Source organism: Schistocerca americana, chromosome 6 (assembly GCF_021461395.2).
Source record: "Schistocerca americana isolate TAMUIC-IGC-003095 chromosome 6, iqSchAmer2.1, whole genome shotgun sequence".
NCBI lineage: Eukaryota > Metazoa > Arthropoda > Insecta > Orthoptera > Acrididae > Schistocerca > Schistocerca americana.
The window spans coordinates 381052235-381067252 of record NC_060124.1 but is presented as its reverse complement, the minus strand read 5'-3'; the positions used below and the strand labels follow the sequence as shown (position 1 = coordinate 381067252).

The 15018-nt window shown below is 42.8% G+C and overlaps 1 protein-coding gene across 1 annotated transcript in view; it reads left to right on the top strand.

Moving 5' to 3' along the window:
* LOC124619685 (inactive pancreatic lipase-related protein 1) overlaps positions 1–15018 on the top strand; it is a 243764-nt gene that overhangs the window by 74337 nt on the left and 154409 nt on the right. The gene's annotated exons all lie outside the window — the stretch shown is intronic.

Genomic DNA, 15018 nt, shown 5'->3' with positions numbered 1-15018 from the left:
AGCCAATTTACTCAATTATTTGTTGCTATTGTATAACAGTCTCTGGTGCTCCCCATAGTTTTCACGCTCAACAGCTTCCACTAGCACCGTGGAAATAATTCCTTGATGTCTTAACGCATGTCCTATCATTAAGTTCCATCTTGCTATTAATATTTTCCACACTATCCTCTTCTGGCCGATTCCGCGGAGAAACTCCTCATTCCTTATCTTATCAAATCGCCTAATTTTCAACATACTTCTATTGTACCAAATCTTACACCTTATATTTACACTGCGCATTTTCCAGAATGAATCTTTGGAGCAGAGCGTTGCCTTCGACAGACAATTCTCTTACCGACTGAGTTACCGAGACACGACTCGCGATCCATCCTCCAAACCGATGTTTTATTTTCTTCCTACACTAATCACAGCTTAAATTTCCGAGCATCACCAACACATACTTACGTATTTCTTCAATTACAATCGGTAACCATATATAAGTGTATCAAATAAATAAAAATAATGAGTGCAGAAATAAATGAATACTGCAAATAGCCATTAACTCAGAAAGATAGAATAAACACTCTGATAGCTGTATGTGTACCAAACACACGGAAACGTGGTCTTTGAATCATGGAGGTTTTCCCAGTGACGCAGGCTGGGAATCATTGTTAGAGATTAGAGTGAAGTGAGAGGTGTAATTATGCCTGCGACGAAACTGAAATGGCGTGTGGGACATTTAGACTGCGAATGGACGGTAGATAAGCCACGGAAGTTCACCGTTAGTTTCTAAGAGATCAGAGAAGAACGAGGCATCTAGTTAATAGAAGATCTTACATGACATATAGTAACTCCATACAGGAGGTGCACATGGGCCAGTTCTTCATCAGTAAGCCTATCCGTAGTAATAGCGCCGAGATTTGCACTGTTGTGCACTAATTTCAGTGCAAAACAGATACAAATCCATTTGGGACAAAAAACGATATGAAATGCAAAAATCCTGTAACGAACCGTCGGAGACCCTTTGATGGCAAACTGCTCAGTAGGTGAAACTTGCTGGCAGATTAAAACTGTGTGCCGGACCGAGACTCGAACACAGTTTTAATCTGCCAGTGACTTTCGTATCAGCGCACACCCCGCTGCAGAGTGAAAATCTCATTCTGGAAAAATCCCCGAGGCTGTGACTAAGCCATGTCTCCGCAGTATCATTTCTTTTAGGTGTGTTAGTTCTGCAAGGTTCGCAGAAGAGCTTCTGTGAAGTCTGGAAGGTAGGAGACGAGGTACTGCCAGTTGTGAGGGCGGGTTGTGAGTTGTACTTGGGTAGATCAGCCCATAGAGCACATGCCCGTGAAAGGCACGGGTCCCGAGATGGAGTCTTGGTCCGGCACACAGTTTTAATCTACCAGGAAGTTTCATATCAGCGCACTCTCCGTTGCAGAGTGAAAATCTCATTCTGTACTCAGTAGGTATCCCTGAACAGTCTCTGAAAGTCTGTAGGTTATGTTATGGTTCACCCAGTAGACCCTGGTAGTGGCGGTAGTAGATATATTTCTTGTAGTGAAGAAAGGTTTAGTCCTCGTTAAACTGGTGTCAGGTGGGAGGGAGGTGCTGCTCTAATACGGGTCATTAGTGAGAGACAAAAATTCGTCTGCAGGACTCAGCAAGGATTCGGGATACGGCGATCTTGTGTAACTCAGCTCGATCTTTTCTTTAAGAGATCCTGAAAGCAGCAGAAACGGTGCCCAGGTTGATGCAATGTTTACTGATTTCTGTAAAGCATTCGATATAGATCTTCACTACCGTCCAGTGCACAAAATACAAAGGAGCTGGAACATGTCATTCTTACCAAAGCGAAATAGCCAGATATAAAAGGAATTTTGGTGAACACTAAGGGAATGCCATTGGGCCGTTCTGTTCACGGCATGTATAAATTAATCATCTGGCGAATAATATCGGAAGCTCCATGAGATTGTACATCACAAACAAGCAGCATTCGAGTGGTGAATTTCGTTCATTTAAGTGAGGTGCTCAAACGAATGCCCATTTTCCTGAATGCACAACTCACATTACATTCCAGGAGACCTGCGGACGAGATGTAAAGTTGCTAGATGGTACGCAGTAGTATGCTGTCACACAACACTGGCCTAAAATCGTACATAAACAAACACACACACACACGCACACACAATTTTAATAATTGTCCGGGACTGCGGACAAAATTATGCCAGAAATAAAAAAACAGTGCCAGAATCAAAATAAAATAGTACCAGACCCCAGTCCGACCAAAGTTTCCTGGAGGTTTCCCCTACTTGTCAAGCGAACGCTGGAGCTGAAAATACCCTCCCCTTTATTCCCAAGCGGGAATTTCTCTGCTCTGTTATTTGTAAATGGCTGGAGAGAACAGCGTTCCTATAGTGTGGTGGATCCAAACAGCTTCCTACTCCGAGGAGTAGAGAATGGAAAGTGTAAAAAAGAAAAGTATGCCCTCTCACATGTCTTCCTGATACCGTACTCTGTATCTCTGTAAATGTTGTTCACACGTGTACTGACTTACACAGCATCTTTGATGGTTTAGTCCTAGTATCGTGAAGTGTGTTCGTCTGCGAAGTTGAGTGGTCAGCAAATAAAGCTGCTATGTGGCCATTGCCCGGTACTGTCAAGGATGTTTCCTTGTTGAGATGGCTGGTACAGGTTGTAGTGAGCCCCGTATGACAACTGAGGAGCTCAGTAGCGGCTCCACGGTGAGCTGACAGCATCCATACCACATCTGCATGATTCCGCAATGCAGAAGATGACACGGCGGCTGGTAGATAACCCCTGGGCCTTCGCGGAGGAGCTAGTTAAAATTTGAAGTGTAAGCAAGAATCCATGTCTGCTGAAATAAGATTTTTACTTCTTAATGAGGCTGTAGCCGGCAACAGCACATTTTTACGTTTTTCTACAGCGAAAAGACTTGTTTGAGAAGACATGAATTCCAGCGCACCCTTCAGGCTACTTGGATTCAGTCGTGGAAGAGTGTATGAAAATCAGCCGCGCGGGATTAGCCGAGCGGTCTAGGGCGCTGCAGTCATAGACTGTGCAGCTGATCCCGGCGGAGGTTCGAGTCCTCCCTCGGGCATGGGTGTGTGTGTGTGTCCTTAGGATAATTTAGGTCCAGGAGTGTGTAAGCTTAGGGACTGACGACCTTAGCAGTTAAGTCCCATAAGATTTCACACACATTTGAACATTTTTGTGAAAATCAGAATGCGGTAGTATATGTACTATACAGTAATGGAGATAAGACTACTCACTGCGGCAGTCCGGCTTTCGGGATGAAAATCGCAGAATGTTTGTCGTCCGCTGTGACAGTTGTGAACCTGTCATCAAGGGCAGAGCAGGGGAGTTGTTGCACAGTTTGGGCGGGAATGCCAAAAGCGATTAGCTTGTTGTGCAGTCCAGGGTGCCACATTGTGTCGAAAGCCTTTCTGCACCTAAACAAGGAACTGATGTACATTGTATAATGTTTACTGCTTTTGTGGTATTGCTATTAATTCCTAGCATAGGGTCACTGATTGAGTGTTGTTTCCTAAGACCGGCTTGCATATAAGGAGCCATCTTTTATTCTTCAGTACAACACTGAGAGCATGTATGCAATAGTGTTTCGAAACATTTACCTGTTACTGGTAGCAAAGTGATCAGCTTATATAAGACAAGGTTACTCAATCGTTCGTAATGCTTTGGTGACATTACTTTATTAGCTTAGCTGGTTTACATTTGTTTAAGTTCGAGGGCTTGCGATGAATACGAAGTGTAATACCTTTGTTATTTCTCCCCTTAGAGCTGTACGTCGTTGAAATTGCGAATGTTGTCAATACAAGGAACTTACTTTTCCCCTCTATCTATTGCAATTTGGGTGTGATGATTAAGAGTACGTGCTGACACCGACATCAATCTGTATAACAAATCCTAGCCGGCCTCGGTGGCCGAGCGGTTCTAGGCGCTTGAGTCCGGAACCGCGCGACTGCTACGGTCGTAGGTTCGAATCCTGCCTCGGGCATGGATGTGTGTGGTGTCGTTAGGTTGGTTATGTTTAAGTGGTTCTAAGTCCTAGGAGACTGTTGACCTCAGATGTTAAGCCCCTTAGTGCTCAGAGCCATTTGAACCATTTGAACAAATCCTACGTCAAATACTTCAGAGTTACATTTTGTAAATAACTTATCTGTTGTACGTTCATTCCTTTCGCACTATAGTTTCAGCTTTTTATCTGCAGTATAGTGTTCTTAGCCAAAAGGCTTACTTAGCCGTTATCGCTTCTCTAACACACAGATTAATGAGGTTTTTGAAGGCTCTGGAACGTTGTGAGCATGGACCTCCGCTGAAATTTAATTTATCCAAGAGAGAGAGGGGGATGGGGAAGGGAAATGTCTGATATCACCATTAACTGTTTTGGTTAGTTTCGAGACGTGACATCACGAGAAATAAGTTTCACAGGTGACACAAAAATTGGCACATTTGACTAACTCTTCACGGTAAATGATGACAGCCAAAACAGTTGCAGGATAAAGATTTATTAAAATTCTTGACCACGGTTTCGGTATATCTAAATATACCTTCATCAGAAGTAAAATACCCTAAAATTACATCCTGCAATGGAGATTCATAAAACAATTGTGCCAAAGGCGTCGTCAGTAGTTAGTGTTCGCATCGACCCTCTGTCCATAATCATGTTGTATTAATGGAGATGATGTTTTAACTACTGACGACGCCTTAGGTACAATTGTTTTATGAATCTCCATTGCAGGATGTAGTTTTAGTGTATTTTGCTTCTGATGAAGGTATATTTAGATATACCGAAACTGTGGTCAAGAATTTTAATAAACCTTTATCTTGCAACTGTTTTGGCTGTCATCATTTACCGTGAAGAATTTCAACAGTTTCTGTTTTAGCCATGGGTAAAATCTTGACAATTGGCTAAATTAGAGATTTGGCAGAATCGCTTCTAGAAGTTTATGAGATTTCTGTAATGAATAAAGTCTCTGTATACCAAATTCCAGACAGAGGCACCAATTGTTGTTCCTCTCTCCCCCCCCCCCCCCCCCCCCCACCCGTTCCCCTCCATGCCCCACGCACCCCAAAGTTGCTGACACCTATGATTGTGAGTACTTAACCAGGGGTGCACTCGTACGTTGCACAAACAACAGTGTCCGTGCCAGACATGTCATGTTTTGGACAGCAGCTGTGAAGACTATAGGCGAACCGTGGTACAGACTTCAGCCTGTGTCGCAGAGCGGAACCTCCGCACCCGCGCTGTTCTGTTGGCGGCCGGTGTGTGGAAGTGGGCCACACCGCGCCGCGCTGCCGCAGCAGACGGCAGTCACTGACCTTGCCCCGGGAGACTTTCACTGGGCCGGCGCGCGTCCACAGCGTACGACACAGTCCCGCTATTAACTCCAACAATTGGGTCACCGGGGCGTCAATTTTGCACTGCTATCTAGTCGGCCTTCTGCGAGGGCCGAAAGAGATTATTCTTTTCTCCTTTTTTCTTCCCACGGCAGTGCACAAGACCTTGCTCCAGAAACAAAATATTGGCGTGACGTATTTCTGGATATCGAACACCTGCCTGACACGCAATCGACCAGTATCATAGCAATGCACTACACAGTGCATACAGAGGATGTTCACCTATTATAGGTACAAACCCAAGCGGCGACTAGAGGAGAAGAAAACAAGCATGTAATCTTGTCAAACATAGATCGCTCAGAACATAATGTAAAGATGCTGCAATACAGTCATACACAGCAAAGAAATGCCGTTCCAAGAAAGGAATTGTATACTGTTATGTTACATAGCTGGCCGGGTGGCCTTCCTCTAGTCACCATGTAGGCAGCATAAAAAATGTAAACAGTTTTTGATGTTGCTTAGCAACAGTCATACAGTATTTTTAAAGGAACACACCGCCACTTCACTGTTTTATTTAAGTACAACCCAGGTTTCGGCCTTTTATGCCGAATTCAAGTATTTGATTTTATCTCTTTAACATATATTGTAGGACACTTGCCAACATGTTGAGTGACCTGCAATATTTGTAATTTTAAGCAATTTACGCCATTTTCAAGTATTTGATTTTATGTCTTTAATATATATAGCAGGACACTTGTCAGCATGTTAAGTAGCGTGCCATATATGCTAAAGACATAAAATCAGATACCTAAAAATGGCATAAAAGGTTGAAACCAGTGTTGTTCATAAATAAACAATAAAACAGTCAAATGGCGGTGTATTCTTTCAAAATATGTAGGCTTGTAAATGAATGCAGTCAAGAGATGTGGCTAGTTATGTCTCATAATTTGTTACCCGCAAACTCACTCATTAAAAACACGCTGGATGTGTAAAAAGTTTAAGGTAGTAAATGAATACAATCAAAAGATACGGCTCGCAAACTCATCAATCAAAGACCTATACGCTAATTCATAGAGTCATAAAATTTAGCAAGAAGCAACGTTTCACAGAAAAAGTAAGGAAAAAAATCCGGAAATTGTAAATTTTTAATTATATCACTCGAAAAAATATCTTTTGCGTCATTTGTTATCCGAGAATCTTCCTGTCCGTCTGTCAAGACACCTTTTCCTAATATAAATTGATATGGTGTAGGGAAAGGTCAACAGGCGTAGTTGGCGGTAGAAGGCGAATAGGATTCCATTTATGCCAGGAGACGGCAAGTTTGTGCTTTCATTTGGAATGGAAGAGGTAAGATGGTTTATACTTTGGGTGGGTGGTGTTATATGATTTCATGGCCTGGGAGGGAAAGTGATTATAAATTATCTCTGAAAGGACGTGGGGTGTGTGGAGTTGTAACTAAGGTGGGAGATATTGACAGAGGCGCGACAGTGGCAGGGATCTCAAGAGTTGGGGGTGAAGTGATATGTTGGTAGTCAGTTTTGACGTATGGCTGACGGAGGTATTCTAGGTGTTCGACGAGATGAAAGAACTTTATTAGCTGATAAAGATAAGGGTGGGTGAGGACAAGGCATATGGAAGGTGAGGAGGAGTATATGGGATTCAAGGATATGGAGACAGTGGTAAAATTTGGGAGAGCCAAAAATCCATAAAGCGTTTCCACGGGTGAGAATGGGTTATATAGGTATGTATGATAGTCAAGGAAATTGCCGTCATGTTCGGCCGGTCAATATTGTTAATCTCATGTTGGCTTTTTGTTGGAAACTTAGTAAGAGGCTGTTAGAAGTTACCTTTGGATTGAAAGTAAGTCAAAAGTATGTTACTATCTCAGTTTGATGATTTAGACGGCTCTGCACTTTCAAGTACAGGATCTCGGAGACGGGACGGATAGCTCGGACAGTTTTACCAATAATTATGCACGGGAGGGAAGTTGGAGCCGGCCGGAGTGGAGGTGAGGTTCTAGGCGCTACAGTCTGGAGCCTAGCGACCGCTACGGTCACAGGTTCGAATCCTGCTTCGGGGATGGATGTGTGTGATGTCCTTAGGTTAGTTAGGTTTAATTAGTTCTAAGTTCTAGGCGACTGAGGACCTCAGAAGTTAAGTCACGTAGTGCTCAGAGCCATTTGAACCATTTTTTGAGAAGTTGGAAAAACTGAATTGATATGTTACAACTCACTAACATTTAAGAGGACTGAAAACACAGCACACCTACCTTTACTTCACGGGAAATATTAGTGCTGCATGAAGCGCGCACGAGCGCTCGCGTTTACACACACACACACATACACTTGCTGCAGAGAGCACCAATATTTAACCTTTAACGGAAAATGGCAGCAGGTGGCACAAGTGTGTCTCCTCATTCCCCAACAACATGAGTGCTCTCTTGGCCTATAATATACAATCTCTGCCTACCAGGCACGGAAGATTTCTCCTTACACTCGCGCACTGATATCTCTAACACGAAGACAAATCCGCACCCCCTCTGGGCTGATATCTTGGCGTCAGATTCTTGACCACATGGCCATCGGCATCTAGCACCAACATTTATTTCCCTAAATCGAGTATTACTAATTCCAAGTTGATTCCTCTGCAAAACATCATAACGCTTCAGCTGTATCTTTATTGATCACATCACCTTACGGCACGTAAAATCCTGAGAATACCTTTCTTCCATTTTATACATGTTCCAGTTTTGTGCGTAACTTTATTGTCTGGAGCCATGGTTTGTGTCGCATGACACGAAATAAAGAAAACAACAAACTCAAATTTGTTGAGTTATAGCACTTTATGTCTGTCCTTTGTTTTACCCAAACCAGAAAAAGAAGGAAGATCAGAGTGTAATTTCACGTCGACGATGTGGTCATTAGAGGTGTACCACAGGCATACTGCATTTGCGAGTTTTTCCAAATCGCGCAAAACCTAAATGTCCTCATGACTGCGAGTCCAGTGTCTCCCAGTTGTGTCTCCCAGTTGCGCCACCTAGCTCTGTCAAACCAGCAGTAGAGTTTAACAATTTATGGTTAGTTATACAGATATATTTCGTGTTAGCACCTATTTCTCTGCACACTGTGGGGGTTACGCTACATTTGGTACCATGCTTATCAACAGGTGTAATTAATGTGCTAAATAGGATTGCTAAGGAAGAATCGTTGAAAACCATTGCTTCTGAATTTTGAGTTTGCGACGGTGTCAGACTGGAAGAATGGCCCTCCGCTTGTGACTGCACTGACACTGTTTGAGGAGAGAAACTGGTGACAATGTTGACCCGCCAGAGTTCGTTGAAGAATCTGCAAACATTGCAGTTTGCTCAGACATAGATGTTGATGACGTTAATTATTGGCTGCAACATGACGGTATGATTTCTCATAGCGAAATTACAGTATCACCGGTTTTTCGTTTTCAGACAAAGATATTAGTGATAGTGAATTAGCTGATGAAGTTGGCGCCCAATCTGACGTCATTATGACAGATCAGAGGCAACAACAGCTATACACGATAATGGTTTATTTGGAACACAAAGCACAAACAATTTCGCTTGAACTACTGCTTGTGTAATGCCAGTGTTATCGTGCTTTGCGAATCCGCCTCAAACGGAATTTGCTAATTCTTTGATTGTGTAAAATTAACTTTCTTTTTCTGTTTCAATTACTGCATGAAATTTATATGAAAATGATGTACTTTCGTATGTTTGTGTGAAAATACATTTTAAGAAAAAAAAGACACCACGGAAGACTATCTGAATGTGACTGAAATCGGAGATGTGGTGTACATATATAGACAAACAAATGATTACAATTTCAGAAAAAGTGGATTACTTATTCAGCAGAAAGAGCTTCACAAATTCATCAATCTGATAACGCTTTGGTCCACCTCTGGCCCTTATGCAAGCAGTTATTCAGGTTGGTATTGATTGGTAGATCTGTCGGATGTCCTCACGAGGTATATCGTGCCGAATTCTGTCCAATTATCGCGTTAGATCGTCAAAATCCCAAGCTGGTTGGACGGACCTACCAATAATGCTACTAACGTTGTCAACTGGTGAGAGATCTGGGAAATTTTATGGCCAAGGTAGAATTTGGCAGGCACGTAGACAAGTAACAGAAACCCTCGTCGTGCGCGGGAGCCGTTGTCTTGCTGAAATGTAAGCCCAGGATGCTTTGCCCCTGATCATCACACCTGGTTATTGGGCCGTATGGTGGGGGACAATGAGGTTGGTATTCCATCGCTATCTGGGGCGTCTCCAGACACGTCTTCGTCCTGGAGTCTCAATGACTGGAGCAGAATTATTTTCAGTGATGAGTACCGCTTCAAACCGAGTCCTGATGATCAGCAACCGTGTTTGGAGACGCTCCAGATAGCCAGTGGGATTATTTTGTCTTGGAGTGTAAATATTGTGTTTTTTATGGAATTTAAATAATGTCATTTCAGTTTTTTCTGAATTTCCGACATCGGGATTCTCGATAATCTGGGTGAGCTACGGTCCCATCTAGTCCAGGTAAACGAGGTCTCACTGTACGGCCGCATGACTCCACGAAGATGACGATGAAGATATTCTGAAACGCCACACCGTAAACACGACAGTGAGAGCCGCTGAAACGTTACTGGCTAGTTAGGACAGGTGGAAGCAGCTTAGTCCTTGAAACGCCGAGAGCTCTCTCTCTCTCCGCGATACGGTCAGCTGAGAGCTTTCTTTGCGCGGCTTTGATAATTCACAGCCGCTGACGGCCGGGAAAGCGGTCGTTCGGATGAGATGTTCACATCAGTCCCGCCCAGGACTTCGGGACGTGCAGTGAAAGCAACCGGCAGGTATTCCTGCTACCTGAGTCAGAGGGGAAACCGCACGCTGCCGGATTAGCGGGTGACTGGAGTCGGGGTTAGCGAGACGTCCTCTGTATCTTTCCCTGGCACAGATCCGCGATCGTAATGGCATTAACACATGAGGGTTTAGTCCGCAGACTCATTTGAACACTAATAAAATTTCCTAACTACCGTTTCCAGACGTCAAGAAGCCATTATCAATTCTCAAATAGCGATGGAGCCACCATTTCGTCGCAGATATAACGGGTACTTGACATTCGTGTTTAAATGAGCACGTGTGCAATGTCCCTTAGTAGGACCATCTACTATTACTTCGTGTCTCAATGATGAATTCATCATGAATAATTCCGCCTGATTTGCTCAAGTTCTCCTTATGTTATTATTAGCTGAGTACCCTGCATTGTCTGGGTACGTATTTATTCCAGTCTCGTTTTAGTCCAAAGTCTCCTTCCCCCTCTCTGCCCAGCTTCTCCTTCGGCCCCTCACTGTCTATCCCCTCTATCTCTCATTGTTATTTGGCATTTAGGGCCTAGCGAGGAAACGAGACACAAAGAATAAGGTAAAAAGTTGTCTTCCCTGCATCCCAGTTATTGTTTGATGTGCTCCTAAGTATGTATTCTCTCGAGCAAATAAATATATATGTTATGAAATTTTTATATTTTTTCAGTTCTCAGGATAGTAAAGAATTTACCACACGGCCTTTGATAAAAACTTGTGGTACGTTTCCTACGATTTACTGACTGTTCAAAGGCTGGAAGAGTTGGACACAAATGAAGATTAAGCACCATTCATAAAATACATAAGATAATTTATTTAAAACTACATAACGGCTGTTAGCTGGCTACAGCTGTTAACTTGTGCCGCCACTTGCAGCCATGGTTTTATCATCCTGTGATAACTATTTGTCTGTTTTATTATGTGTTTTATTCTTGACACACGGAACAAAAACATATCACTTGACGAGAGCACTGTCGCTGAAAACTTTAAGGTTGTTATGTGATTTCATTTAAGTGCAGTTTTCTGGTTTTGGTTGAGAATTTTTACATATTTATCTATTTTATATGTATTATTTATACCATATATATTTACCTCTGTAACTTTTACCGTTGTGGTGAAGAGAGTCTTTGAAGTGTCTAACGCTGGTTAACGCGCTTTTTTTTAAAAAAAAAAAAAAAGAATTGTGTGCAACCGGTTGGCTGACTGTTACATTTTATATAACTGCATACACGGTTGCTAAACTCAGCCATAAAGTGTTTACAATATGAAGAATGAAATGCTACCTTAAAGCAAGTTTAACACAATTTTAGTAGTGATAACAGTATTTCGGTTAACACAGAACAAGAGCTTTTAGGCTTTGTTAGAACTTTGAAATAACAACTGAGCAATTGTTCTGAAGTGCTAATGAAAAACCAGCTCCCGAGCTAAACGTAATTTAAGAAGGATTGTTAAGCAATTTTAGACTCTACAGATACGACATTTAACTTTATTAATCAGAAACGCAGTGGGGGAAAGATCAAGTGCTCCAGGAGATTCTAACAATACCACCACTTGCAAAGTGGGTTAGAAATCAGATTAATAATGTTGCTCACGCAGCATATGTTCACTTTATCGGGCAGTAACAAAGTTATTGACTGTGGATGGTATCGTCAGAATGGAAATAATGAAGTCACTGTAAAAAAGTGATTAATTTTGGCACTTATCTTGAATGGATTCCCACGTAGATTTCGTCGAAGTTGTTATGGCTCATCTTGTTGATTCTAGGGTGATTCCACTTTGACTGCTAGAAGGTCCAGATCTGTATTTTAGCAATATTTGAAGACGTAACAAATGCGTCTTTCAGGAAATTCTTAATGATTAAACAATCCCAGATCAGAACAATGGCATGGTAGAAATAATTTTTGACTTGGTGTTCACGATCCACATTTTTATCAAACTTCTTGTAAATTCACATATACTTCTTTTTAATTGTCACATCATCAAGAAAACAGTTTTGTATCAATCTTCATATATTTAGTTTCCACTTTAACCAAACACAAGACTTGACTGTTCTTTTACAAAGCGAAATAACAACTTAACTTCTGCAAAGTGAAACAAAGACTGCTCTGTGCGCATTCGCGCCAAAACGGTTACAAGTAAGTCAAAGATTATGGCAGTCTCACTGAAATGAATACTCACAAGAACCATATCACTGTAATATTTCGATACATCGGAGTACCTATACACTAATAAAAGCAAATGTGAATATTGTCACAAAAATATGTCTGTTACTTCGCAGAAAAGTAGTACGATATTACTGGCACCGAGAAGTGGGATTGAAGTGCCATAATGTTCACGTAAATAATGATCCATTACAAGCTGTACGTACCAAAATTAAAATATAATTTTACCAGCAAGAGCAGTTAGACAATAACAGCTTTATCACAAATACAGTAACATCAGAATTAGTGCAAACCGCCCTAGCCGCCCAGGCGGGAGTATACTATCACGTCCGAAACCGACTAGTCAATCGACCCGACGCACAGATCCTTAGGCTAAGCACGGGAGCAGAATATGTCCGTAACACACAAAATATTCTCTTAGCAATAGACATAATATTTAAATAACAATTCAAGGCTCCGACCGCAATATCGGCTGTGAGTCCACTTATGACAGATCGGCGGAACAAAATCCTTAGGTGAGCTAGCTTAGAACGCCAGGAATAATTAGCCTTAAGATGTTATCTGCCTTGCCTTCCCCGGAATGGTAAACGATTCGCGTGGGGCTCCAGAAAGAGGTTAAGTTAGACTAACGCCAAAATTTAACACTGGGGAAGAGAGAGCACAAAAGTAGCAGAAAGTGTCAGGAAATTTAAATAGGATCGATCACACGGCTTTTAAGACCGAACAAGCACACCCCAGAATGAATGCGTTACTATTCTACCGGCTAATGTCACTTTAATCTTCCCGCGTAAAAGAAGCAAGTTACGTAACAGAGCAGCCTCAAGCAAGTACGCCCGCTCGGTTTCACAGTTTAAGATGCACAACTGCAGCAGTAAAATAAATATCTATAGCACTACGTCTTGCGTAGAAAATAATCAGCTACGTTAGTACGACTGGGTCCCGCAGGTGAACGACCAGATAGACGCAGGCATTATGATCTATCATACATAGAACGCTTAGGTACAGGGAGGCTGAGCAGAACTATAGAACTTGGTCAGATATCGGTTAGAGACAGTACAACCTGCGACCGTCGTGGTTCTGGCGGGAGACGTTCTTGCAGAGCCATGAACTAGCCGTCGAATTAACCTGCATCGACCACCAATTAAATGCAAGAGACAAAAGGAACTGTAGCTCAAGTAATTCCACACCAGGTATGTCCTCCTGGCGTTGAATGCAGGTGATCTGGATCGTGGCGGCACGGAGATCAGCGGACGTAATTCCATGTCATACCTCCAACAGCCGGTCCTATTGCAGATACACTAGCCGCAGCGGACCTTTTCGCTCCGTTCTAACCAGACGCCCCAATCAGCGTCACTCCCTCCACGCCCTGCGTCTTATGCGGCCACGACATCTTCTATGAGACCCAGAACCCATGGAGGCCAGAAGGCCTGGGTTAAAACCGCAGCGCTTCACCCCGCAACCCCCACTCAGCTCCGTCCGCCACTCTTCGCGGCGTGCTGTCAAATCCACCTTTCCAACACACCTCTCGCTAATGCGCTCGGCGCACCAGAATCCTTGCCTCAAGGACGAGCTACTATTTATCGACAGTCGTGGCAAACCTCAGCTTGTACTATGAATTCTGAATTGGTCATTAATAAACTCTATTATTGTCGTACCGCATGAAAATATACTCGTTAGTTCCTTACTATGCTACGAGAGGAGACAGATTGCATACTATAACGCATAACATACTAATTCACTTTATTACGACAAAGATAAGAAGAATTACTTCATATAACCCATGGAACTCTCATGAGGATTTACAACCGTCTCTGAACAACAAGGTATCACTTGATACAGACAAAATACAATTCTTTGTCTCAAAGTACATTTAACAGTAACTTCTGCCTAATACACTGATCACACAGCTAGTCTAACACACTACTGGCCGTTAAAACTCCTACACCAAGAAGAAATGCAGATGATAAACGGGTATTCATTGGACAAATATATTATACTAGAACTGACATGTGATTACATTTTCACGCAATTTGGGTGCATAGATCCTGAGAAATCAGTACTCAGAACAACCACCTCTGGCCGTAATAACGGCCTTGATACGGCTGGGCACCGAGTCAGAGCTTGGATGGCGTGTACAGGTACAGCTGAACATGCAGCATCAACACGATACCACAGTTCAAGAGTAGTTACTGGCGTATTGTGACGAGCCAGTTGCTCGGCCATCATTAACCAGACGGTTTCAATTGGTGAGAGATCTGGAGAATGTCCTGGCCAGGGCAGCAATCGAACATTTTCTGTATCCAGAAAGGCCCGTACAGGACCTGCAACATGCGGTCGTGCATTATCCTGCTGAAATGTAGGATTTTGCAGGAATCGAATGAAGGGTAGAGCCACGGGTCGTAACACATCTAAAATGTAACGTCCACTGTTCGAAGTGCCGTCAATGCGAACAAGAAGTGACCGAGACGTGTAACCAATGACACCCCATACGCCAGTATGGCGATGACGAATACACGCTTCCAATATGTGTTTGTCGCGATGTCGCCAAACATGGATGCGACCATCATGATGCTGTAAACAGAACCTGGATTCATCCGAAAATATGACGTTTTGCCATTCGTACACC